This window comes from Kogia breviceps, chromosome X, assembly GCF_026419965.1.
Source record: "Kogia breviceps isolate mKogBre1 chromosome X, mKogBre1 haplotype 1, whole genome shotgun sequence".
In the NCBI taxonomy this organism is placed as follows: Eukaryota; Metazoa; Chordata; class Mammalia; order Artiodactyla; family Physeteridae; genus Kogia; species Kogia breviceps.
Genome location: NC_081330.1, coordinates 83,709,025 through 83,732,584, shown reverse-complemented (window position 1 = coordinate 83,732,584; position 23,560 = coordinate 83,709,025).

Below are 23,560 nucleotides of genomic sequence, written 5' to 3'. Positions count from 1 at the left end.
GAGGGCACGCACGGAAGGGGAAGTCTCTGCTCTCTGGGAGAAGTGTTTGGTGTTACTGCGCCTCTGTGTTTGGTGGCTCACTGCCCACTAGCAATCTTTATGCTCACCACTGTGGGGCAAACGTTGTGCAGCTAAGCTCACTTTGGAAGTACAAGTGCCAGAATTCCTTTCCGGGGCCCCATCCAAATATCACATTCCGAGCATGCGGGTACTGCTTTCCTGCTAAGCTCTGCATTCGCAGCCAGCTTCAATGTGTTTCTGTTGTGCAGAGACTCTGGTGCAGATGCCGCTGGAAATGGCCTCTGCTTCTGTGCTCTTTGAGAAGGCTGCTTTGAGGAACCTCTTACCTTGGCCTCTGCCAAGTACGGCCTTCTGCCTCTCTCCAATACTCACCTGTGAGAGCATGTGTTTCCTTTGGAGAAACAGAGAGACTTTTCCTGAAGGGAAAATGCCCGTTCTCTCTTCTTCTTTTGCACACAGGGAAATGTCTTCACGACTGTTGTTAGGCCTTGACCCACTCGAGGCAGGGCAGCTCCCCATTAACTTTGGCGATGGCAGTCGTGCAGCTCTGTGGGCCATGACTCTGCTTCGAAGACAGTAAACTACCCTTTCCATTGGAAGAGGGCACGCACGGAAGGGGAAGTCTCTGTTCTCTGGGAGAAGTGTTTGGTGCTACTGCGCCTCTGTGTTTGGTGGCTCACTGGCCACTAGCAATGTTTCTGCTCACCACTGTGGGGCAAACGTTGTGCAGCTAAGCTCACTTAGGAAGTACAAGTTGCAGAATTCCTTTCCGGGGCACCATCCCAATATCACATTCGTAGCATGCGGGTACTGCTTTCCTGCTAAGCTCTGCATTCGCAGCCAGCTTCAATGTGTTTCTGTTGTGCAGAGACTCTGGTGAAGATGCCGCTGGAGACGGCCTCTGCTTCAATGCTCTTTGAGAAGGCTGCTTTGAGGTACCTCTTACCATGGCCGCTCCCAAGTACAGCGTTCTGCCTCTCTCCAATACTCACTTACCTGTGAAAGCTTGTGTTTCCTTTGGAGAAACCGAGAGCCTTTTCCTGAAGGGAAAATGCCCGTTCTCTCTTCTTCTTTTGCACACAAGGAAATGTCTTCACGGCTGTTGTCAGGCCTTGACCCACTCGAGGCAGGGCAGCTCCCCATTAACTTTGGCGATGGCACTCGTGCAGCTCTGTGGGCCATGACTGTGCTTCGAAGACAGTAAACTACCCTTTCCATTGGAAGAGGGCACGCACGGAAGGGGAAGTCTCTGTTCTCTGGGAGAAGTGTTTGGTGCTACTGCGCCTCTGTGTTTGGTGGCTCACTGGCCACTAGCAATGTTTCTGCTCACCACTGTGGGGCAAACGTTGTGCAGCTAAGCTCACTTAGGAAGTACAAGTTGCAGAATTCCTTTCCGGGGCACCATCCAAATATCACATTCGTAGCATGCGGGTACTGCTTTCCTGCTAAGCTCTGCATTCGCAGCCAGCTTCAATGTGTTTCTGTTGTGCAGAGACTCTGGTGAAGATGCCGCTGGAGACGGCCTCTGCTTCAATGCTCTTTGAGAAGGCTGCTTTGAGGTACCTCTTACCATGGCCGCTCCCAAGTACAGCGTTCTGCCTCTCTCCAATACTCACTTACCTGTGAAAGCTTGTGTTTCCTTTGGAGAAACCGAGAGCCTTTTCCTGAAGGGAAAATGCCCGTTCTCTCTTCTTCTTTTGCACACAAGGAAATGTCTTCACGGCTGTTGTCAGGCCTTGACCCACACGAGGCAGGGCAGCTCCCCATTAACTTTGGCGATGGCACTCGTGCAGCTCTGTGGGCCATGACTGTGCTTCGAAGACAGTAAACTACCCTTTCCATTGGAAGAGGGCACGCACGGAAGGGGAAGTCTCTGTTCTCTGGGAGAAGTGTTTGGTGCTACTGCGCCTCTGTGTTTTGTGGCTCACTGGCCACTAGCAATCTTTCTGCTCACCACTGTGGGGCAAACCTTGTGCAGCTAAGCTCACTTAGGAAGTACAAGCTGCAGAATTCCTTTCCGGGGCACCATCCAAATATCACATTCGTAGCATGCGGGTACTGCTTTCCTGCTAAGCTCTGCATTCGCAGCCAGCTTCAATGTGTTTCTGCTGTGCAGAGACTCTGGTGCAGATGCCGCTGTGACGGCCTCTGCTTCTATGCTCTTTGAGAAGGCTGCTTTGAGGTACCTCTTACCCTAGCGGCTGCCAAGTACAGCCTTCTACCTCTCTCCAATATTCACTTAAGTGTGAGAGCTTGTGTTTCCTTTGGAGAACAGAGAGCCCTTTTCCTGAAGGTAAAATACCCGTTCTCTCTTCTTCTTTTGCACACAGGGAAATGCCTTCACGGCTCGTGTTGGGCCTGGACCCACTCGAGGGAGGGCTGCTCCACATTCCCTTTTGAGATGGCACTTCTGGAGCAGTGTGGGCCATGACTGTGCTTCGAAGACAGAAATCTACCCTTTCCATTGGAAGAGGGCACGCACGGAAGGGGAAGTCTCTGTTCTCTGGGAGAAGTGTTTGGTGATACTGCGCCTCTGTGTTTGGTGGCTCACTGCCCACTAGCAATGTTTCTGCTCACCACTGTGGGGCCAACGTTGTGCAGCTAAGCTCACTTAGGAAGTACAAGTGCCAGAATTCCTTTCCGGGGCACCATCCAAATATCACATTCGTGACATGCGGGTACTGCTTTCCTGCTAAGCTCTGCATTCGCAGCCAGCTTCAATGTGTTCCTGTTCTGGAGAGACTCTGGTGCAGATGCTGCTGGAGACGGCTTCTTCTTCTATGCTCTTTGAGAAGGCTGCTTTGAGGTACCTCTTACCCTGGCCGCTGCCAAGTTCAGCCTTCTGCCTCTCTCCAATACTCACTTACCTGTGAGAGCTTGTGTTTCCTTTGGAGAAACAGAGAGCCTTTTTCTGAAGGGAAAATGCCCGTTCTCTCTTTTTCTTTTGCACACAGGGAAATGTCTTCACGGCTGTTGTTAAGCCTTGACCCACTCGAGGCAGGGCAGCTCCCCATGAACTTTGGAGATGGCACTCGTGCAGCTCTGTGGGCCATGACTGTGCTTCGAAGACAGAAAACTACCCTTTCCATTGGAAGAGGGCACGCACGGAAGGGGAAGTCTCTGTTCTCTGGGAGAAGTGTTTGGTGTTACTGCGCCTCTGTGTTTGGTGGCTCACTGCCCACTAGCAATCTTTATGCTCACCACTGTGGGGCAAACGTTGTGCAGCTAAGCTCACTTTGGAAGTACAAGTGCCAGAATTCCTTTCCGGGGCCCCATCCAAATATCACATTCCTAGCATGCGGGTACTGCTTTCCTGCTAAGCTCTGCATTCGCAGCCAGCTTCAATGTGTTTCTGTTGTGCAGAGACTCTGGTGCACATGCCGCTGGAAATGGCCTCTGCTTCTGTGCTCTTTGAGAAGGCTGCTTTGAGGAACCTCTTACCTTGGCCTCTGCCAAGTACGGCCTTCTGCCTCTCTCCAATACTCACCTGTGAGAGCATGTGTTTCCTTTGGAGAAACAGAGAGACTTTTCCTGAAGGGAAAATGCCCGTTCTCTCTTCTTCTTTTGCACACAGGGAAATGTCTTCACGGCTGTTGTTAGGCTTTGACCCACTCGAGGCAGGGCAGCTCCCCATGAACTTTGGCGATGGCACTCGTGCAGCTCTGTGGGCCATGACTGTGCTTCGAAGACAGTAAACTACCCTTTCCATTGGAAGAGGGCACGCACGGAAGGGGAAGTCTCTGTTCTCTGGGAGAAGTGTTTGGCGCAACAGCGCCTCTGTGTTTGATGGCTCACTGGCCACTAGCAATCTTTATGCTCACTACTGTGGGGCAAACGTTGTGCAGCTAAGCTCACTGAGGCAGTACAAGTTGCAGAATTCCTTTCCGGGGCACCATCCAAATATCACATTCGTAGCATGCGGGTACTGCTTTCCTGCTAAGCTCTGCATTCGCAGCCAGCTTCAATGTGTTTCTGTTGTGCAGAGACTCTGGTGAAGATGCCGCTGGAGACGGCCTCTGCTTCAATGCTCTTTGAGAAGGCTGCTTTGAGGTACCTCTTACCATGGCCGCTCCCAAATACAGCCTTCTGCCTCTCTCCAATACTCACTTACCTGTGAAAGCTTGTGTTTCCTTTGGAGAAACCGAGAGCCTTTTCCTGAAGGGAAAATGCCCGTTCTCTCTTCTTCTTTTGCACACAAGGAAATGTCTTCACGGCTGTTGTCAGGCCTTGACCCACTCGAGGCAGGGCAGCTCCCCATTAACTTTGGCGATGGCACTCGTGCAGCTCTGTGGGCCATGACTGTGCTTCGAAGACAGTAAACTACCCTTTCCATTGGAAGAGGGCACGCACGGAAGGGGAAGTCTCTGTTCTCTGGGAGAAGTGTTTGGTGCTACTGCGCCCTGTGTTTGGTGGCTCACTGGCCACTAGCAATGTTTCTGCTCACCACTGTGGGGCAAACGTTGTGCAGCTAAGCTCACTTAGGAAGTACAAGCTGCAGAATTCCTTTCCGGGGCACCATCCAAATATCACATTCGTAGCATGCGGGTACTGCTTTCCTGCTAAGCTCTGCATTCGCAGCCAGCTTCAATGTGTTTCTGTTGTGCAGAGACTCTGGTGCAGATGCCGCTAGAGACGGCCTCTGCTTCTATGCTCTTTGAGAAGGCTGCTTTGAGGTACCTCTTACCATGGCCGCTCCCAAGTACAGCCTTCTGCCTCTCTCCAATACTCACTTACCTGTGAGAGCTTGTGTTTCCTTTGGAGAAACAGAGAGCCTTTTCCTGAAGGGAAAATGCCCGTTCTCTCTTCTTCTTTTGCACACAAGGAAATGTCTTCACGGCTATTGTTAGGCCTTGACCCACTCGAGGCAGGGCAGCTCCCCATTAACTTTGGCGATGGCACTCGTGCAGCTCTGTGGGCCATGACTGTGCTTCGAAGACAGTAAACTACCCTTTCCATTGGAAGAGGGCACGCACGGAAGGGGAAGTCTCTGTTCTCTGGGAGAAGTGTTTGGTGCTACTGCGCCTCTGTGTTTGGTGGCTCACTGGCCACTAGCAATGTTTCTGCTCACCACTGTGGGTTAAACGTTGTGCAGCTAAGCTCACTTAGGAAGTACAAGTTGCAGAATTCCTTTCCGGGGCACCATCCAAATATCACATTCGTAGCATGCGGGTACTGCTTTCCTGCTAAGCTCTGCATTCGCAGCCAGCTTTAATGTGTTTCTGTTGTGCAGAGTCTCTGGTGAAGATGCCGCTGGGAACGGCCTCTACTTCTATGCTCTTTGAGAAGGCTGCTTTTAGGAACCTCTTACATTGGCCTCTGCCAGGTACAGCGTTCTGCCTCTCTCCAATACTCACTTAAGTGTGAGAGCTTGTGTTTCCTTTGGAGAACAGAGAGCCCTTTTCCTGAAGGTAAAATACCCGTTCTCTCTTCTTCTTTTGCACACAGGAAAATGCCTTCACGGCTGGTGTTGGGCCTGGACCCATTCGAGGGAGGGCAGCTTCACATTCCCTTTTGAGATGGCACTTCTGCAGCACTGTGGGCCATGACTGTGCTTGGAAGACAGAAAACTACCCTTTCCATTGGAAGAGGGCACGCACGGAAGGGGAAGTCTCTGTTCTCTGGGAGAAGTGTTTGGTGTTACTGCGCCTCTGTGTTTGGTGGCTCACTGCCCACTAGCAATCTTTATGCTCACCACTGTGGGGCAAACGTTGTGCAGCTAAGCTCACTTTGGAAGTACAAGTGCCAGAATTCCTTTCCGGGGCACCATCCAAATATCACATTCGTAGCTTGCGGGTACTGCTTTCCTGCTAAGCTCTGCATTCGCAGCAAGCTTCAATGTGTTCCTGTTGTGGAGAGACTCTGGTTCAGATGCCGCTGGAGAGGGCCTCTGCTTCTATGCTCTTTGAGAAGGCTGCTTTGAGGTACCTCTTACCCTAGCGGCTGCCAAGTACAGCGTTCTGCCTCCCTCCAATATGCACTTACCTGTGAAAGCTTGTGTTTCCTTTGGAGAAACAGAGAGACTTTTCCTGAAGGGAAAATGCCCGTTCTCTCTTTTTCTTTTGCACACAGGGAAATGTCTTCACGGCTGTTGTTAGGCCTTGACCCACTCGAGGCAGGGCAGCTCCCCATTAACTTTGGCGATGGCACTCGTGCAGCTCTGTGGGCCATGACTGTGCTTCGAAGACAGAAAACTACCCTTTCCATTGGAAGAGGGCACGCACGGAAGGGGAAGTCTCTGTTCTCTGGGAGAAGTGTTTGGTGCTACTGCGCCTCTGTGTTTGGTGGCTCACTGGCCAGTAGCAATGTTTCTGCTCAGCACTGTGGGGCAAACGTTGTGCAGCTAAGCTCACTTAGAAAGTACAAGTGCCAGAATTCCTTTCCGGGGCACCATCCAAATATCACATTCGTAGCATGCGTGTACTGCTTTCCTGCTAAGCTCTTCATTCGCAGCCAGCTTCAATGTGTTTCTGTTGTGCAGAGACTCTGGTGAAGATGCCGCTGGAAACGGCCTCTGCTTCTATGCTCTTTGTGAAGGCTGCTTTGAGGAACCTCTTACTTTGCCCTCTGCCAAGTACAGCCTTCTACCTCTCTCCAATATTCACTTAAGTGTGAGAGCTTGTGTTTCCTTTGGGGAACAGAGAGCCCTTTTCCTGAAGGTAAAATACCCGTTCTCTCTTCTTTTGCACACAGGGAAATGCCTTCATGGCTGGTGTTGGGCCTTGACCCACTAGAGGGAGGGCAGCTTCACATTCCCTTTTGAGATGGTAATTTTGCTGCAGTGTGGGCCATGACTGTGCTTTGAAGACAGAAATCTACCCTTTCCATTGGAAGAGGGCACGCACGGAAGGGGAAGTCTCTGTTCTCTGGGAGAAGTGTTTGGTGCTACTGCGCCTCTGTGTTTGGTAGCTCACTGCCCACTAGCAATCTTTATGCTCACCACTGTGGGGCAAACTTTGTGCAGCTAAGCTCACTTTGGAAGTACAAGTGCCAGAATTCCTTTCCGGGGCACCATCCAAATATCACATTCGTAGCATGCGGGTACTGCTTTCCTGCTAAGCTCTGCATTCGCAGCCAGCTTCAGTGTGTTCCTGTTCTGGAGAGACTCTGGTGCAGATGCTGCTGGAGACGGCTTCTGCTTCTATGCTCTTTGAGAAGGCTGCTTTGAGGTACCTCTTATCCTGGCTGCTGCCAAGTTCAGCCTTCTGCCTCTCTCCAATACTCACTTACCTGTGAGAGCTTGGGTTTCCTTTGGAGAAACAGAGAGCCTTTTCCTGAAGGGAAAATGCCCGTTCTCTCTTCTTCTTTTGCACACAGGGAAATGTCTTCACGGCTGTTGTTAGGCCTTGACCCACTCGAGGCAGGGCAGCTCCCCATGAACTTTGGAGATGGCACTCGTGCAGCTCTGTGGGCCATGACTGTGCTTCGAAGACAGAAAACTACCCTTTCCATTGGAAGAGGGCACGCACGGAAGGGGAAGTCTCTGTTCTCTGGGAGAAGTGTTTGGTGTTACTGCGCCTCTGTGTTTGGTGGCTCACTGCCCACTAGCAATCTTTATGCTCACCACTGTGGGGCAAACGTTGTGCAGCTAAGCTCACTTTGGAAGTACAAGTGCCAGAATTCCTTTCCGGGGCCCCATCCAAATATCACATTCCTAGCATGCGGGTACTGCTTTCCTGCTAAGCTCTGCATTCGCAGCCAGCTTCAATGTGTTTCTGTTGTGCAGAGACTCTGGTGCACATGCCGCTGGAAATGGCCTCTGCTTCTGTGCTCTTTGAGAAGGCTGCTTTGAGGAACCTCTTACCTTGGCCTCTGCCAAGTACGGCCTTCTGCCTCTCTCCAATACTCACCTGTGAGAGCATGTGTTTCCTTTGGAGAAACAGAGAGACTTTTCCTGAAGGGAAAATGCCCGTTCTCTCTTCTTCTTTTGCACACAGGGAAATGTCTTCACGGCTGTTGTTAGGCTTTGACCCACTCGAGGCAGGGCAGCTCCCCATGAACTTTGGCGATGGCACTCGTGCAGCTCTGTGGGCCATGACTGTGCTTCGAAGACAGTAAACTACCCTTTCCATTGGAAGAGGGCACGCACGGAAGGGGAAGTCTCTGTTCTCTGGGAGAAGTGTTTGGCGCAACAGCGCCTCTGTGTTTGATGGCTCACTGGCCACTAGCAATCTTTATGCTCACTACTGTGGGGCAAACGTTGTGCAGCTAAGCTCACTGAGGCAGTACAAGTTGCAGAATTCCTTTCCGGGGCACCATCCAAATATCACATTCGTAGCATGCGGGTACTGCTTTCCTGCTAAGCTCTGCATTCGCAGCCAGCTTCAATGTGTTTCTGTTGTGCAGAGACTCTGGTGAAGATGCCGCTGGAGACGGCCTCTGCTTCAATGCTCTTTGAGAAGGCTGCTTTGAGGTACCTCTTACCATGGCCGCTCCCAAATACAGCCTTCTGCCTCTCTCCAATACTCACTTACCTGTGAAAGCTTGTGTTTCCTTTGGAGAAACCGAGAGCCTTTTCCTGAAGGGAAAATGCCCGTTCTCTCTTCTTCTTTTGCACACAAGGAAATGTCTTCACGGCTGTTGTCAGGCCTTGACCCACTCGAGGCAGGGCAGCTCCCCATTAACTTTGGCGATGGCACTCGTGCAGCTCTGTGGGCCATGACTGTGCTTCGAAGACAGTAAACTACCCTTTCCATTGGAAGAGGGCACGCACGGAAGGGGAAGTCTTTGTTCTCTGGGAGAAGTGTTTGGTGCTACTGCGCCCTGTGTTTGGTGGCTCACTGGCCACTAGCAATGTTTCTGCTCACCACTGTGGGGCAAACGTTGTGCAGCTAAGCTCACTGAGGCAGTACAAGTTGCAGAATTCCTTTCCGGGGCACCATCCAAATATCACATTCGTAGCATGCGGGTACTGCTTTCCTGCTAAGCTCTGCATTCGCAGCCAGCTTCAATGTGTTTCTGTTGTGCAGAGACTCTGGTGAAGATGCCGCTGGAGACGGCCTCTGCTTCAATGCTCTTTGAGAAGGCTGCTTTGAGGTACCTCTTACCATGGCCGTTCCCAAATACAGCCTTCTGCCTCTCTCCAATACTCACTTACCTGTGAAAGCTTGTGTTTCCTTTGGAGAAACCGAGAGCCTTTTCCTGAAGGGAAAATGCCCGTTCTCTCTTCTTCTTTTGCACACAAGGAAATGTCTTCACGGCTGTTGTCAGGCCTTGACCCACTCGAGGCAGGGCAGCTCCCCATTAACTTTGGCGATGGCACTCGTGCAGCTCTGTGGGCCATGACTGTGCTTCGAAGACAGTAAACTACCCTTTCCATTGGAAGAGGGCACGCACGGAAGGGGAAGTCTCTGTTCTCTGGGAGAAGTGTTTGGTGCTACTGCGCCCTGTGTTTGGTGGCTCACTGGCCACTAGCAATGTTTCTGCTCACCACTGTGGGGCAAACGTTGTGCAGCTAAGCTCACTTAGGAAGTACAAGCTGCAGAATTCCTTTCCGGGGCACCATCCAAATATCACATTCGTAGCATGCGGGTACTGCTTTCCTGCTAAGCTCTGCATTCGCAGCCAGCTTCAATGTGTTTCTGTTGTGCAGAGACTCTGGTGCAGATGCCGCTAGAGACGGCCTCTGCTTCTATGCTCTTTGAGAAGGCTGCTTTGAGGTACCTCTTACCATGGCCGCTCCCAAGTACAGCCTTCTGCCTCTCTCCAATACTCACTTACCTGTGAGAGCTTGTGTTTCCTTTGGAGAAACAGAGAGCCTTTTCCTGAAGGGAAAATGCCCGTTCTCTCTTCTTCTTTTGCACACAAGGAAATGTCTTCACGGCTATTGTTAGGCCTTGACCCACTCGAGGCAGGGCAGCTCCCCATTAACTTTGGCGATGGCACTCGTGCAGCTCTGTGGGCCATGACTGTGCTTCGAAGACAGTAAACTACCCTTTCCATTGGAAGAGGGCACGCACGGAAGGGGAAGTCTCTGTTCTCTGGGAGAAGTGTTTGGTGCTACTGCGCCTCTGTGTTTGGTGGCTCACTGGCCACTAGCAATGTTTCTGCTCACCACTGTGGGTTAAACGTTGTGCAGCTAAGCTCACTTAGGAAGTACAAGTTGCAGAATTCCTTTCCGGGGCACCATCCAAATATCACATTCGTAGCATGCGGGTACTGCTTTCCTGCTAAGCTCTGCATTCGCAGCCAGCTTTAATGTGTTTCTGTTGTGCAGAGTCTCTGGTGAAGATGCCGCTGGGAACGGCCTCTACTTCTATGCTCTTTGAGAAGGCTGCTTTTAGGAACCTCTTACATTGGCCTCTGCCAGGTACAGCGTTCTGCCTCTCTCCAATACTCACTTAAGTGTGAGAGCTTGTGTTTCCTTTGGAGAACAGAGAGCCCTTTTCCTGAAGGTAAAATACCCGTTCTCTCTTCTTCTTTTGCACACAGGAAAATGCCTTCACGGCTGGTGTTGGGCCTGGACCCATTCGAGGGAGGGCAGCTTCACATTCCCTTTTGAGATGGCACTTCTGCAGCACTGTGGGCCATGACTGTGCTTGGAAGACAGAAAACTACCCTTTCCATTGGAAGAGGGCACGCACGGAAGGGGAAGTCTCTGTTCTCTGGGAGAAGTGTTTGGTGTTACTGCGCCTCTGTGTTTGGTGGCTCACTGCCCACTAGCAATCTTTATGCTCACCACTGTGGGGCAAACGTTGTGCAGCTAAGCTCACTTTGGAAGTACAAGTGCCAGAATTCCTTTCCGGGGCACCATCCAAATATCACATTCGTAGCTTGCGGGTACTGCTTTCCTGCTAAGCTCTGCATTCGCAGCAAGCTTCAATGTGTTCCTGTTGTGGAGAGACTCTGGTTCAGATGCCGCTGGAGAGGGCCTCTGCTTCTATGCTCTTTGAGAAGGCTGCTTTGAGGTACCTCTTACCCTAGCGGCTGCCAAGTACAGCGTTCTGCCTCCCTCCAATATGCACTTACCTGTGAAAGCTTGTGTTTCCTTTGGAGAAACAGAGAGACTTTTCCTGAAGGGAAAATGCCCGTTCTCTCTTTTTCTTTTGCACACAGGGAAATGTCTTCACGGCTGTTGTTAGGCCTTGACCCACTCGAGACAGGGCAGCTCCCCATTAACTTTGGCGATGGCACTCGTGCAGCTCTGTGGGCCATGACTGTGCTTCGAAGACAGAAAACTACCCTTTCCATTGGAAGAGGGCACGCACGGAAGGGGAAGTCTCTGTTCTCTGGGAGAAGTGTTTGGTGCTACTGCGCCTCTGTGTTTGGTGGCTCACTGGCCAGTAGCAATGTTTCTGCTCACCACTGTGGGGCAAACGTTGTGCAGCTAAGCTCACTTAGAAAGTACAAGTGCCAGAATTCCTTTCCGGGGCACCATCCAAATATCACATTCGTAGCATGCGTGTACTGCTTTCCTGCTAAGCTCTTCATTCGCAGCCAGCTTCAATGTGTTTCTGTTGTGCAGACACTCTGGTGAAGATGCCGCTGGAAACGGCCTCTGCTTCTATGCTCTTTGTGAAGGCTGCTTTGAGGAACCTCTTACTTTGCCCTCTGCCAAGTACAGCCTTCTACCTCTCTCCAATATTCACTTAAGTGTGAGAGCTTGTGTTTCCTTTGGGGAACAGAGAGCCCTTTTCCTGAAGGTAAAATACCCGTTCTCTCTTCTTTTGCACACAGGGAAATGCCTTCATGGCTGGTGTTGGGCCTTGACCCACTAGAGGGAGGGCAGCTTCACATTCCCTTTTGAGATGGTAATTTTGCTGCAGTGTGGGCCATGACTGTGCTTTGAAGACAGAAATCTACCCTTTCCATTGGAAGAGGGCACGCACGGAAGGGGAAGTCTCTGTTCTCTGGGAGAAGTGTTTGGTGCTACTGCGCCTCTGTGTTTGGTAGCTCACTGCCCACTAGCAATCTTTATGCTCACCACTGTGGGGCAAACGTTGTGCAGCTAAGCTCACTTTGGAAGTACAAGTGCCAGAATTCCTTTCCGGGGCACCATCCAAATATCACATTCGTAGCATGCGGGTACTGCTTTCCTGCTAAGCTCTGCATTCGCAGCCAGCTTCAGTGTGTTCCTGTTCTGGAGAGACTCTGGTGCAGATGCTGCTGGAGACGGCTTCTGCTTCTATGCTCTTTGAGAAGGCTGCTTTGAGGTACCTCTTATCCTGGCTGCTGCCAAGTTCAGCCTTCTGCCTCTCTCCAATACTCACTTACCTGTGAGAGCTTGGGTTTCCTTTGGAGAAACAGAGAGCCTTTTCCTGAAGGGAAAATGCCCGTTCTCTCTTCTTCTTTTGCACACAGGGAAATGTCTTCACGGCTGTTGTTAGGCCTTGACCCACTCGAGGCAGGGCAGCTCCCCATGAACTTTGGAGATGGCACTCGTGCAGCTCTGTGGGCCATGACTGTGCTTCGAAGACAGAAAACTACCCTTTCCATTGGAAGAGGGCACGCACGGAAGGGGAAGTCTCTGTTCTCTGGGAGAAGTGTTTGGTGTTACTGCGCCTCTGTGTTTGGTGGCTCACTGCCCACTAGCAATCTTTATGCTCACCACTGTGGGGCAAACGTTGTGCAGCTAAGCTCACTTTGGAAGTACAAGTGCCAGAATTCCTTTCCGGGGCCCCATCCAAATATCACATTCCTAGCATGCGGGTACTGCTTTCCTGCTAAGCTCTGCATTCGCAGCCAGCTTCAATGTGTTTCTGTTGTGCAGAGACTCTGGTGCACATGCCGCTGGAAATGGCCTCTGCTTCTGTGCTCTTTGAGAAGGCTGCTTTGAGGAACCTCTTACCTTGGCCTCTGCCAAGTACGGCCTTCTGCCTCTCTCCAATACTCACCTGTGAGAGCATGTGTTTCCTTTGGAGAAACAGAGAGACTTTTCCTGAAGGGAAAATGCCCGTTCTCTCTTCTTCTTTTGCACACAGGGAAATGTCTTCACGGCTGTTGTTAGGCTTTGACCCACTCGAGGCAGGGCAGCTCCCCATGAACTTTGGCGATGGCACTCGTGCAGCTCTGTGGGCCATGACTGTGCTTCGAAGACAGTAAACTACCCTTTCCATTGGAAGAGGGCACGCACGGAAGGGGAAGTCTCTGTTCTCTGGGAGAAGTGTTTGGCGCAACAGCGCCTCTGTGTTTGATGGCTCACTGGCCACTAGCAATCTTTATGCTCACTACTGTGGGGCAAACGTTGTGCAGCTAAGCTCACTGAGGCAGTACAAGTTGCAGAATTCCTTTCCGGGGCACCATCCAAATATCACATTCGTAGCATGCGGGTACTGCTTTCCTGCTAAGCTCTGCATTCGCAGCCAGCTTCAATGTGTTTCTGTTGTGCAGAGACTCTGGTGAAGATGCCGCCGGAGACGGCCTCTGCTTCAATGCTCTTTGAGAAGGCTGCTTTGAGGTACCTCTTACCATGGCCGCTCCCAAATACAGCCTTCTGCCTCTCTCCAATACTCACTTACCTGTGAAAGCTTGTGTTTCCTTTGGAGAAACCGAGAGCCTTTTCCTGAAGGGAAAATGCCCGTTCTCTCTTCTTCTTTTGCACACAAGGAAATGTCTTCACGGCTGTTGTCAGGCCTTGACCCACTCGAGGCAGGGCAGCTCCCCATTAACTTTGGCGATGGCACTCGTGCAGCTCTGTGGGCCATGACTGTGCTTCGAAGACAGTAAACTACCCTTTCCATTGGAAGAGGGCACGCACGGAAGGGGAAGTCTTTGTTCTCTGGGAGAAGTGTTTGGTGCTACTGCGCCCTGTGTTTGGTGGCTCACTGGCCACTAGCAATGTTTCTGCTCACCACTGTGGGGCAAACGTTGTGCAGCTAAGCTCACTTAGGAAGTACAAGCTGCAGAATTCCTTTCCGGGGCACCATCCAAATATCACATTCGTAGCATGCGGGTACTGCTTTCCTGCTAAGCTCTGCATTCGCAGCCAGCTTCAATGTGTTTCTGTTGTGCAGAGACTCTGGTGAAGATGCCGCTAGAGACGGCCTCTGCTTCTATGCTCTTTGAGAAGGCTGCTTTGAGGTACCTCTTACCATGGCCGCTCCCAAGTACAGCCTTCTGCCTCTCTCCAATACTCACTTACCTGTGAGAGCTTGTGTTTCCTTTGGAGAAACAGAGAGCCTTTTCCTGAAGGGAAAATGCCCGTTCTCTATTCTTCTTTTGCACACAAGGAAATGTCTTCACGGCTATTTTTAGGCCTTGACCCACTCGAGGCAGGGCAGCTCCCCATTAACTTTGGCGATGGCACTCGTGCAGCTCTGTGGGCCATGACTGTGCTTCGAAGACAGTAAACTACCCTTTCCATTGGAAGAGGGCACGCACGGAAGGGGAAGTCTCTGTTCTCTGGGAGAAGTGTTTGGTGCTACTGCGCCTCTGTGTTTGGTGGCTCACTGGCCAGTAGCAATGTTTCTGCTCACCACTGTGGGGCAAACGTTGTGCAGCTAAGCTCACTTAGAAAGTACAAGTGCCAGAATTCCTTTCCGGGGCACCATCCAAATATCACATTCGTAGCATGCGTGTACTGCTTTCCTGCTAAGCTCTTCATTCGCAGCCAGCTTCAATGTGTTTCTGTTGTGCAGACACTCTGGTGAAGATGCCGCTGGAAACGGCCTCTGCTTCTATGCTCTTTGTGAAGGCTGCTTTGAGGAACCTCTTACTTTGCCCTCTGCCAAGTACAGCCTTCTACCTCTCTCCAATATTCACTTAAGTGTGAGAGCTTGTGTTTCCTTTGGGGAACAGAGAGCCCTTTTCCTGAAGGTAAAATACCCGTTCTCTCTTCTTTTGCACACAGGGAAATGCCTTCATGGCTGGTGTTGGGCCTTGACCCACTAGAGGGAGGGCAGCTTCACATTCCCTTTTGAGATGGTAATTTTGCTGCAGTGTGGGCCATGACTGTGCTTTGAAGACAGAAATCTACCCTTTCCATTGGAAGAGGGCACGCACGGAAGGGGAAGTCTCTGTTCTCTGGGAGAAGTGTTTGGTGCTACTGCGCCTCTGTGTTTGGTAGCTCACTGCCCACTAGCAATCTTTATGCTCACCACTGTGGGGCAAACGTTGTGCAGCTAAGCTCACTTTGGAAGTACAAGTGCCAGAATTCCTTTCCGGGGCACCATCCAAATATCACATTCGTAGCATGCGGGTACTGCTTTCCTGCTAAGCTCTGCATTCGCAGCCAGCTTCAGTGTGTTCCTGTTCTGGAGAGACTCTGGTGCAGATGCTGCTGGAGACGGCTTCTGCTTCTATGCTCTTTGAGAAGGCTGCTTTGAGGTACCTCTTATCCTGGCTGCTGCCAAGTTCAGCCTTCTGCCTCTCTCCAATACTCACTTACCTGTGAGAGCTTGGGTTTCCTTTGGAGAAACAGAGAGCCTTTTCCTGAAGGGAAAATGCCCGTTCTCTCTTCTTCTTTTGCACACAGGGAAATGTCTTCACGGCTGTTGTTAGGCCTTGACCCACTCGAGGCAGGGCAGCTCCCCATGAACTTTGGAGATGGCACTCGTGCAGCTCTGTGGGCCATGACTGTGCTTCGAAGACAGAAAACTACCCTTTCCATTGGAAGAGGGCACGCACGGAAGGGGAAGTCTCTGTTCTCTGGGAGAAGTGTTTGGTGTTACTGCGCCTCTGTGTTTGGTGGCTCACTGCCCACTAGCAATCTTTATGCTCACCACTGTGGGGCAAACGTTGTGCAGCTAAGCTCACTTTGGAAGTACAAGTGCCAGAATTCCTTTCCGGGGCCCCATCCAAATATCACATTCCTAGCATGCGGGTACTGCTTTCCTGCTAAGCTCTGCATTCGCAGCCAGCTTCAATGTGTTTCTGTTGTGCAGAGACTCTGGTGCAGATGCCGCTGGAAATGGCCTCTGCTTCTGTGCTCTTTGAGAAGGCTGCTTTGAGGAACCTCTTACCTTGGCCTCTGCCAAGTACGGGCTTCTGCCTCTCTCCAATACTCACCTGTGAGAGCATGTGTTTCCTTTGGAGAAACAGAGAGACTTTTCCTGAAGGGAAAATGCCCGTTCTCTCTTTTTCTTTTGCACACAGGGAAATGTCTTCACGGCTGTTGTTAGGCTTTGACCCACTCGAGGCAGGGCAGCTCCCCATTAACTTTGGCGATGGCACTCGTGCAGCTCTGTGGGCCATGACTGTGCTTCGAAGACAGTAAACTACCCTTTCCATTGGAAGAGGGCACGCACGGAAGGGGAAGTCTCTGTTCTCTGGGAGAAGTGTTCGGCGCAACCGCACCTCTGTGTTTGATGGCTCACTGGCCACTAGCAATCTTTATGCTCACTACTGTGGGGCAAACGTTGTGCAGCTAAGCTCACTGAGGCAGTACAAGTTGCAGAATTCCTTTCCGGGGCACCATCCAAATATCACATTCGTAGCATGCGGGTACTGCTTTCCTGCTAAGCTCTGCATTCGCAGCCAGCTTCAATGTGTTTCTGTTGTGCAGAGACTCTGGTGAAGATGCCGCTGGAGACGGCCTCTGCTTCAATGCTCTTTGAGAAGGCTGCTTTGAGGTACCTCTTACCATGGCCGCTCCCAAGTACAGCCTTCTGCCTCTCTCCAATACTCACTTACCTGTGAAAGCTTGTGTTTCCTTTGGAGAAACCGAGAGCCTTTTCCTGAAGGGAAAATGCCCATTCTCTCTTCTTCTTTTGCACACAAGGAAATGTCTTCACGGCTGTTGTCAGGCCTTGACCCACTCGAGGCAGGGCAGCTCCCCATTAACTTTGGCGATGGCACTCGTGCAGCTCTGTGGGCCATGACTGTGCTTCGAAGACAGTAAACTACCCTTTCCATTGGAAGAGGGCACGCACGGAAGGGGAAGTCTCTGTTCTCTGGGAGAAGTGTTTGGTGCTACTGCGCCTCTGTGTTTGGTGGCTCACTGGCCACTAGCAATGTTTCTGCTCACCACTGTGGGGCAAACGTTGTGCAGCTAAGCTCACTTAGGAAGTACAAGTTGCAGAATTCCTTTCCGGGGCACCATCCAAATATCACATTCGTAGCATGCGGGTACTGCTTTCCTGCTAAGCTCTGCATTCGCAGCCAGCTTCAATGTGTTTCTGTTGTGCAGAGACTCTGGTGAAGATGCCGCTGGGAACGGCCTCTGCTTCTATGCTCTTTGAGAAGGCTGCTTTTAGGAACCTCTTACATTGGCCTCTGCCAAGTACAGCGTTCTGCCTCTCTCCAATACTCACTTAAGTGTGAGAGCTTGTGTTTCCTTTGGAGAACAGAGAGCCCTTTTCCTGAAGGTAAAATACCCGTTCTCTCTTCTTCTTTTGCACACAGGAAAATGCCTTCACGGCTGGTGTTGGGCCTGGACCCACTCGAGGGAGGGCAGCTTCACATTCCCTTTTGAGATGGCACTTCTGCAGCACTGTGGGCCATGACTGTGCTTCGAAGACAGAAAACTACCCTTTCCATTGGAAGAGGGCACGCACGGAAGGGGAAGTCTCTGTTCTCTGGGAGAAGTGTTTGGTGTTACTGCGCCTCTGTGTTTGGTGGCTCACTGCCCACTAGCAATCTTTATGCTCACCACTGTGGGGCAAACGTTGTGCAGCTAAGCTCACTTTGGAAGTACAAGTGCCAGAATTCCTTTCCGGGGCACCATCCAAATATCACATTCGTAGCTTGCGGGTACTGCTTTCCTGCTAAGCTCTGCATTCGCAGCCAGCTTCAATGTGTTCCTGTTGTGGAGAGAGTCTGGTTCAGATGCCGCTGGAGAGGGCCTCTGCTTCTATGCTCTTTGAGAAGGCTGCTTTGAGGTACCTCTTACCCTAGCGGCTGCCAAGTACAGCGTTCTGCCTCCCTCCAATATTCACTTACCTGTGAAAGCTTGTGTTTCCTTTGGAGAAACAGAGAGACTTTTCCTGAAGGGAAAATGCCCGTTCTCTCTTTTTCTTTTGCACACAGGGAAATGTCTTCACGGCTGTTGTTAGGCCTTGACCCACTCGAGGCAGGGCAGCTCCCCATTAACTTTGGTGATGGCACTCGTGCAGCTCTGTGGGCCATGACTGTGCTTCGAAGACAGAAAACTACCCTTTCCATTGGAAGAGGGCACGCACGGAAGGGGAAGTCTCTGTTCTCTGGGAGAAGTGTTTGGTGCTACTGCGCCCTGTGTTTGGTGGCTCACTGGCCAGTAGCAATGTTTCTGCTCACCACTGTGGGGCAAACGTTGTGCAGCTAAGCTCACTTAGAAAGTACAAGTGCCAGAATTCCTTTCCGGGGCACCATCCAAATATCACATTCGTAGCATGCGTGTACTGCTTTCCTGCTAAGCTCTTCATTCGCAGCCAGCTTCAATGTGTTTCTGTTGTGCAGACACTCTGGTGAAGATGCCGCTGGAAACGGCCTCTGCTTCTATGCGCTTTGTGAAGGCTGCTTTGAGGAACCTCTTACTTTGCCCTCTGCCAAGTACAGCCTTCTACCTCTCTCCAATATTCACTTAAGTGTGAGAGCTTGTGTTTCCTTTGGGGAACAGAGAGCCCTTTTCCTGAAGGTAAAATACCCGTTCTCTCTTCTTTTGCACACAGGGAAATGCCTTCATGGCTGGTGTTGGGCCTTGACCCACTAGAGGGAGGGCAGCTTCACATTCCCTTTTGATATGGTAATTTTGCTGCAGTGTGGGCCATGACTGTGCTTTGAAGACAGAAATCTACCCTTTCCATTGGAAGAGGGCACGCACCGAAGGGGAAGTCTCTGTTCTCTGGGAGAAGTGTTTGGTGCTACTGCGCCTCTGTGTTTGGTAGCTCACTGCCCACTAGCAATCTTTATGCTCACCACTGTGGGGCAAACGTTGTGCAGCTAAGCTCACTTTGGAAGTACAAGTGCCAGAATTCCTTTCCGGGGCACCATCCAAATATCACATTCGTAGCATGCGGGTACTGCTTTCCTGCTAAGCTCTGCATTCGCAGCCAGCTTCAGTGTGTTCCTGTTCTGGAGAGACTCTGGTGCAGATGCTGCTGGAGACGGCTTCTGCTTCTATGCTCTTTGAGAAGGCTGCTTTGAGGTACCTCTTATCCTGGCTGCTGCCAAGTTCAGCCTTCTGCCTCTCTCCAATACTCACTTACCTGTGAGAGCTTGGGTTTCCTTTGGAGAAACAGAGAGCCTTTTCCTGAAGGGAAAATGCCCGTTCTCTCTTCTTCTTTTGCACACAGGGAAATGTCTTCACGGCTGTTGTTAGGCCTTGACCCACTCGAGGCAGGGCAGCTCCCCATGAACTTTGGAGATGGCACTCGTGCAGCTCTGTGGGCCATGACTGTGCTTCGAAGACAGAAAACTACCCTTTCCATTGGAAGAGGGCACGCACGGAAGGGGAAGTCTCTGTTCTCTGGGAGAAGTGTTTGGTGTTACTGCGCCTCTGTGTTTGGTGGCTCACTGCCCACTAGCAATCTTTATGCTCACCACTGTGGGGCAAACGTTGTGCAGCTAAGCTCACTTTGGAAGTACAAGTGCCAGAATTCCTTTCCGGGGCCCCATCCAAATATCACATTCCTAGCATGCGGGTACTGCTTTCCTGCTAAGCTCTGCATTCGCAGCCAGCTTCAATGTGTTTCTGTTGTGCAGAGACTCTGGTGCAGATGCCGCTGGAAATGGCCTCTGCTTCTGTGCTCTTTGAGAAGGCTGCTTTGAGGAACCTCTTACCATGGCCGCTCCCAATTACAGCCTTCTGCCTCTCTCCAATACTCACTTACCTGTGAAAGCTTGTGTTTCCTTTGGAGAAACCGAGAGCCTTTTCCTGAAGGGAAAATGCCCGTTCTCTCTTCTTCTTTTGCACACAAGGAAATGTCTTCACGGCTGTTGTCAGGCCTTGACCCACTCGAGGCAGGGCAGCTCCCCATTAACTTTGGCGATGGCACTCGTGCAGCTCTGTGGGCCATGACTGTGCTTCGAAGACAGTAAACTACCCTTTCCATTGGAAGAGGGCACGCACGGAAGGGGAAGTCTCTGTTCTCTGGGCGAAGTGTTTGGTGCTACTGCGCCTCTGTGTTTGGTGGCTCACTGGCCACTAGCAATGTTTCTGCTCACCACTGTGGGGCAAACGTTGTGCAGCTAAGCTCACTTAGGAAGTACAAGTTGCAGAATTCCTTTCCGGGGCACCATCCAAATATCACATTCGTAGCATGCGGGTACTGCTTTCCTGCTAAGCTCTGCATTCGCAGCCAGCTTCAATGTGTTTCTGTTGTGCAGAGACTCTGGTGAAGATGCCGCTGGAAACGGCCTCTGCTTCTATGCTCTTTGAAAAGGCTGCTTTTAGGAACCTCTTACATTGGCCTCTGCCAAGTACAGCGTTCTGCCTCTCTCCAATACTCACTTAAGTGTGAGAGCTTGTGTTTCCTTTGGAGAACAGAGAGCCCTTTTCCTGAAGGTAAAACACCCGTTCTCTCTTCTTCTTTTGCACACAGGAAAATGCCTTCACGGCTGGTGTTGGGCCTGGACCCACTCGAGGGAGGGCAGCTTCACATTCCTTTTTGAGATGGCACTTCTGCAGCACTGTGGGCCATGACTGTGCTTGGAAGACAGATAACTACCCTTTCCATTGGTATAGGGCACGCACGGAATGGGAAGTCTCTGTTCTCTGGGAGAAGTGTTTGGTGCTACTGCGCCTCTGTGTTTGGTGGCTCACTGCCCACTAGCAATGTTTCTGCTCACCACTGTGGGGCCAACGTTGTGCAGCTAAGCTCACTTAGGAAGTACAAGTGCCAGAATTCCTTTCCGGGGCACCATCCAAATATCACATTCGTGACATGCGGGTACTGCTTTCCTCCTAAGCTCTGCATTCGCAGCCAGCTTCAATGTGTTCCTGTTCTGGAGAGACTCTGGTTCAGATGCCGCTGGAGACGGCCTCTGCTTCTATGCTCTTTGAGAAGGCTGCTTTGAGGTACCTCTTACCCTAGCGGCTGCCAAGTAGAGCCTTCTGCCTCCCTCCAATACTCACTTACCTGTGAGAGTTTGTGTTTCCTTTGGAGAAACAGAGAGCCTTTTCCTGAAGGGAAAATGCCCGTTCTTTCTTCTTTTTTTGCACACAGGGAAATGTCTTCACGGCTGTTGTTAGGCCTTGACCCACTCGAGGCAGGGCAGCTCCCCATTAACTTTGGCGATGGCACTCGTGCAGCTCTGTGGGCCATGACTGTGCTTCGAAGACAGTAAACTACCCTTTCCATTGGAAGAGGGCACGCACGGAAGGGGAAGTCTCTGTTCTCTGGGAGAAGTGTTTGGTGCTACTGCGCCTCTGTGTTTGGTGGTTCACTGCCCACTAGCAATCTTTATGCTCACCACTGTGGGGCAAACGTTGTGCAGCTAAGCTCACTTAGGAAGTACAAGTGCCAGAATTACTTTCCGGGGCACCATCCAAATATCACATTCCTAGCATGCGGGTACTGCTTTCCTCCTCAGCTCTGCATTCGCAGCCAGCTTCAATGTGTTTCTGTTGTGCAGAGACTCTGGTGCAGATGCCGCTGGAGACGGCCTCTGCTTCTATGCTCTTTGAGAAGGCTGCTTTGAGGTACCTCTTACCCTAGCGGCTGCCAAGTACAGCCTTCTACCTCTCTCCAATATTCACTTAAGTGTGAGAGCTTGTGTTTCCTTTGGAGAACAGAGAGCCCTTTTCCTCAAGGGAAAATACCCGTTCTCTCTTCTTCTTTTGCACACAGGGAAATGCCTTCTCGGCGGCTCTTGTAGGGCCTTGACCCACTAGAGGGAGGGCAGCTTCACATTCCCTTTTGAGATGGTAATTTTGCTGCAGTGTGTGCCATGACTGTGCTTTGAAGACTGAAATCTACCCTTTCCATTGGAAGAGGGCACGCACGGAAGGGGAAGTCTCTGTTCTCTGGGAGAAGTGTTTGGTGCTACTGCGCCTCTGTGTTTGGTGGCTCACTGCCCACTAGCAATCTTTATGCTCACTACTGTGGGGCAAACGTTGTGCAGCTAAGCTCACTGAGGCAGTACAAGTTGCAGAATTCCTTTCCGGGGCACCATCCAAATATCACATTCGTAGCATGCGGGTACTGCTTTCCTGCTAAGCTCTGCATTCGCAGCCAGCTTCAATGTGTTTCTGTTGTGCAGCGACTCTGGTGAAGATGCCGCTGGAGACGGCCTCTGCTTCAATGCTCTTTGAGAAGGCTGCTTTGAGGTACCTCTTACCATGGCCGCTCCCAAGTACAGCCTTCTGCCTCTCTCCAATACTCACTTACCTGTGAAAGCTTGTGTTTCCTTTGGAGAAACCGAGAGCCTTTTCCTGAAGGGAAATTGCCCGTTCTCTCTTCTTCTTTTGCACCCAAGGAAATGTCTTCACGGCTGTTGTTAGGCCTTGACCCACTCGAGGCAGGGCAGCTCCCCATTAACTTTGGCGATGGCACTCGTGCAGCTCTGTGGGCCATGACTGTGCTTCGAAGACAGTAAACTACCCTTTCCATTGGAAGAGGGCACGCACGGAAGGGGAAGTCTCTGTTCTCTGGGAGAAGTGTTTGGTGCTACTGCGCCTCTGTGTTTGGTGGCTCACTGGCCACTAGCAATCTTTCTGCTCACCACTGTGGGGCAAACCTTGTGCAGCTAAGCTCACTTAGGAAGTACAAGCTGCAGAATTCCTTTCCGGGGCACCATCCAAATATCACATTCGTAGCATGCGGGTACTGCTTTCCTGCTAAGCTCTGCATTCGCAGCCAGCTTCAATGTGTTTCTGTTGTGCAGAGACTCTGGTGCAGATGCCGCTGTGACGGCCTCTGCTTCTATGCTCTTTGAGAAGGCTGCTTTGAGGTACCTCTTACCCTAGCGGCTGCCAAGTACAGCCTTCTACCTCTCTCCAATATTCACTTAAGTGTGAGAGCTTGTGTTTCCTTTGGAGAACAGAGAGCCCTTTTCCTGAAGGTAAAATACCCGTTCTCTCTTCTTCTTTTGCACACAGGGAAATGCCTTCACGGCTGGTGTTGGGCCTGGACCCACTCGAGGGAGGGCAGCTTCACATTCCCTTTTGAGATGGCACTTCTGGAGCAGTGTGGGCCATGACTGTGCTTCGAAGACAGAAATCTACCCTTTCCATTGGAAGAGGGCACGCACGGAAGGGGAAGTCTCTGTTCTCTGGGAGAAGTGTTTGGTGCTACTGCGCCTCTGTGTTTGGTGGCTCACTGCCCACTAGCAATGTTTCTGCTCACCACTGTGGGGCCAACGTTGTGCAGCTAAGCTCACTGAGGCAGTACAAGTTGCAGAATTCCTTTCCGGGGCACTATCCAAATATCACATTCGTAGCATGCGGGTACTGCTTTCCTGCTAAGCTCTGCATTCGCAGCCAGCTTCAATGTGTTTCTGTTGTGCAGAGACTCTGGTGAAGATGCCTCTAGAGACGGCCTCTGCTTCAATGCTCTTTGAGAAGGCTGCTTTGAGGTACCTCTTACCATGGCCGCTCCCAAGTACAGCCTTCTGCCTCTCTCCAATACTCACTTACCTGTGAGAGCTTGTGTTTCCTTTGGAGAAACAGAGAGCCTTTTCCTGAAGGGAAAATGCCCGTTCTCTCTTTTTCTTTTGCACACAAGGAAATGTCTTCACGGCTATTGTT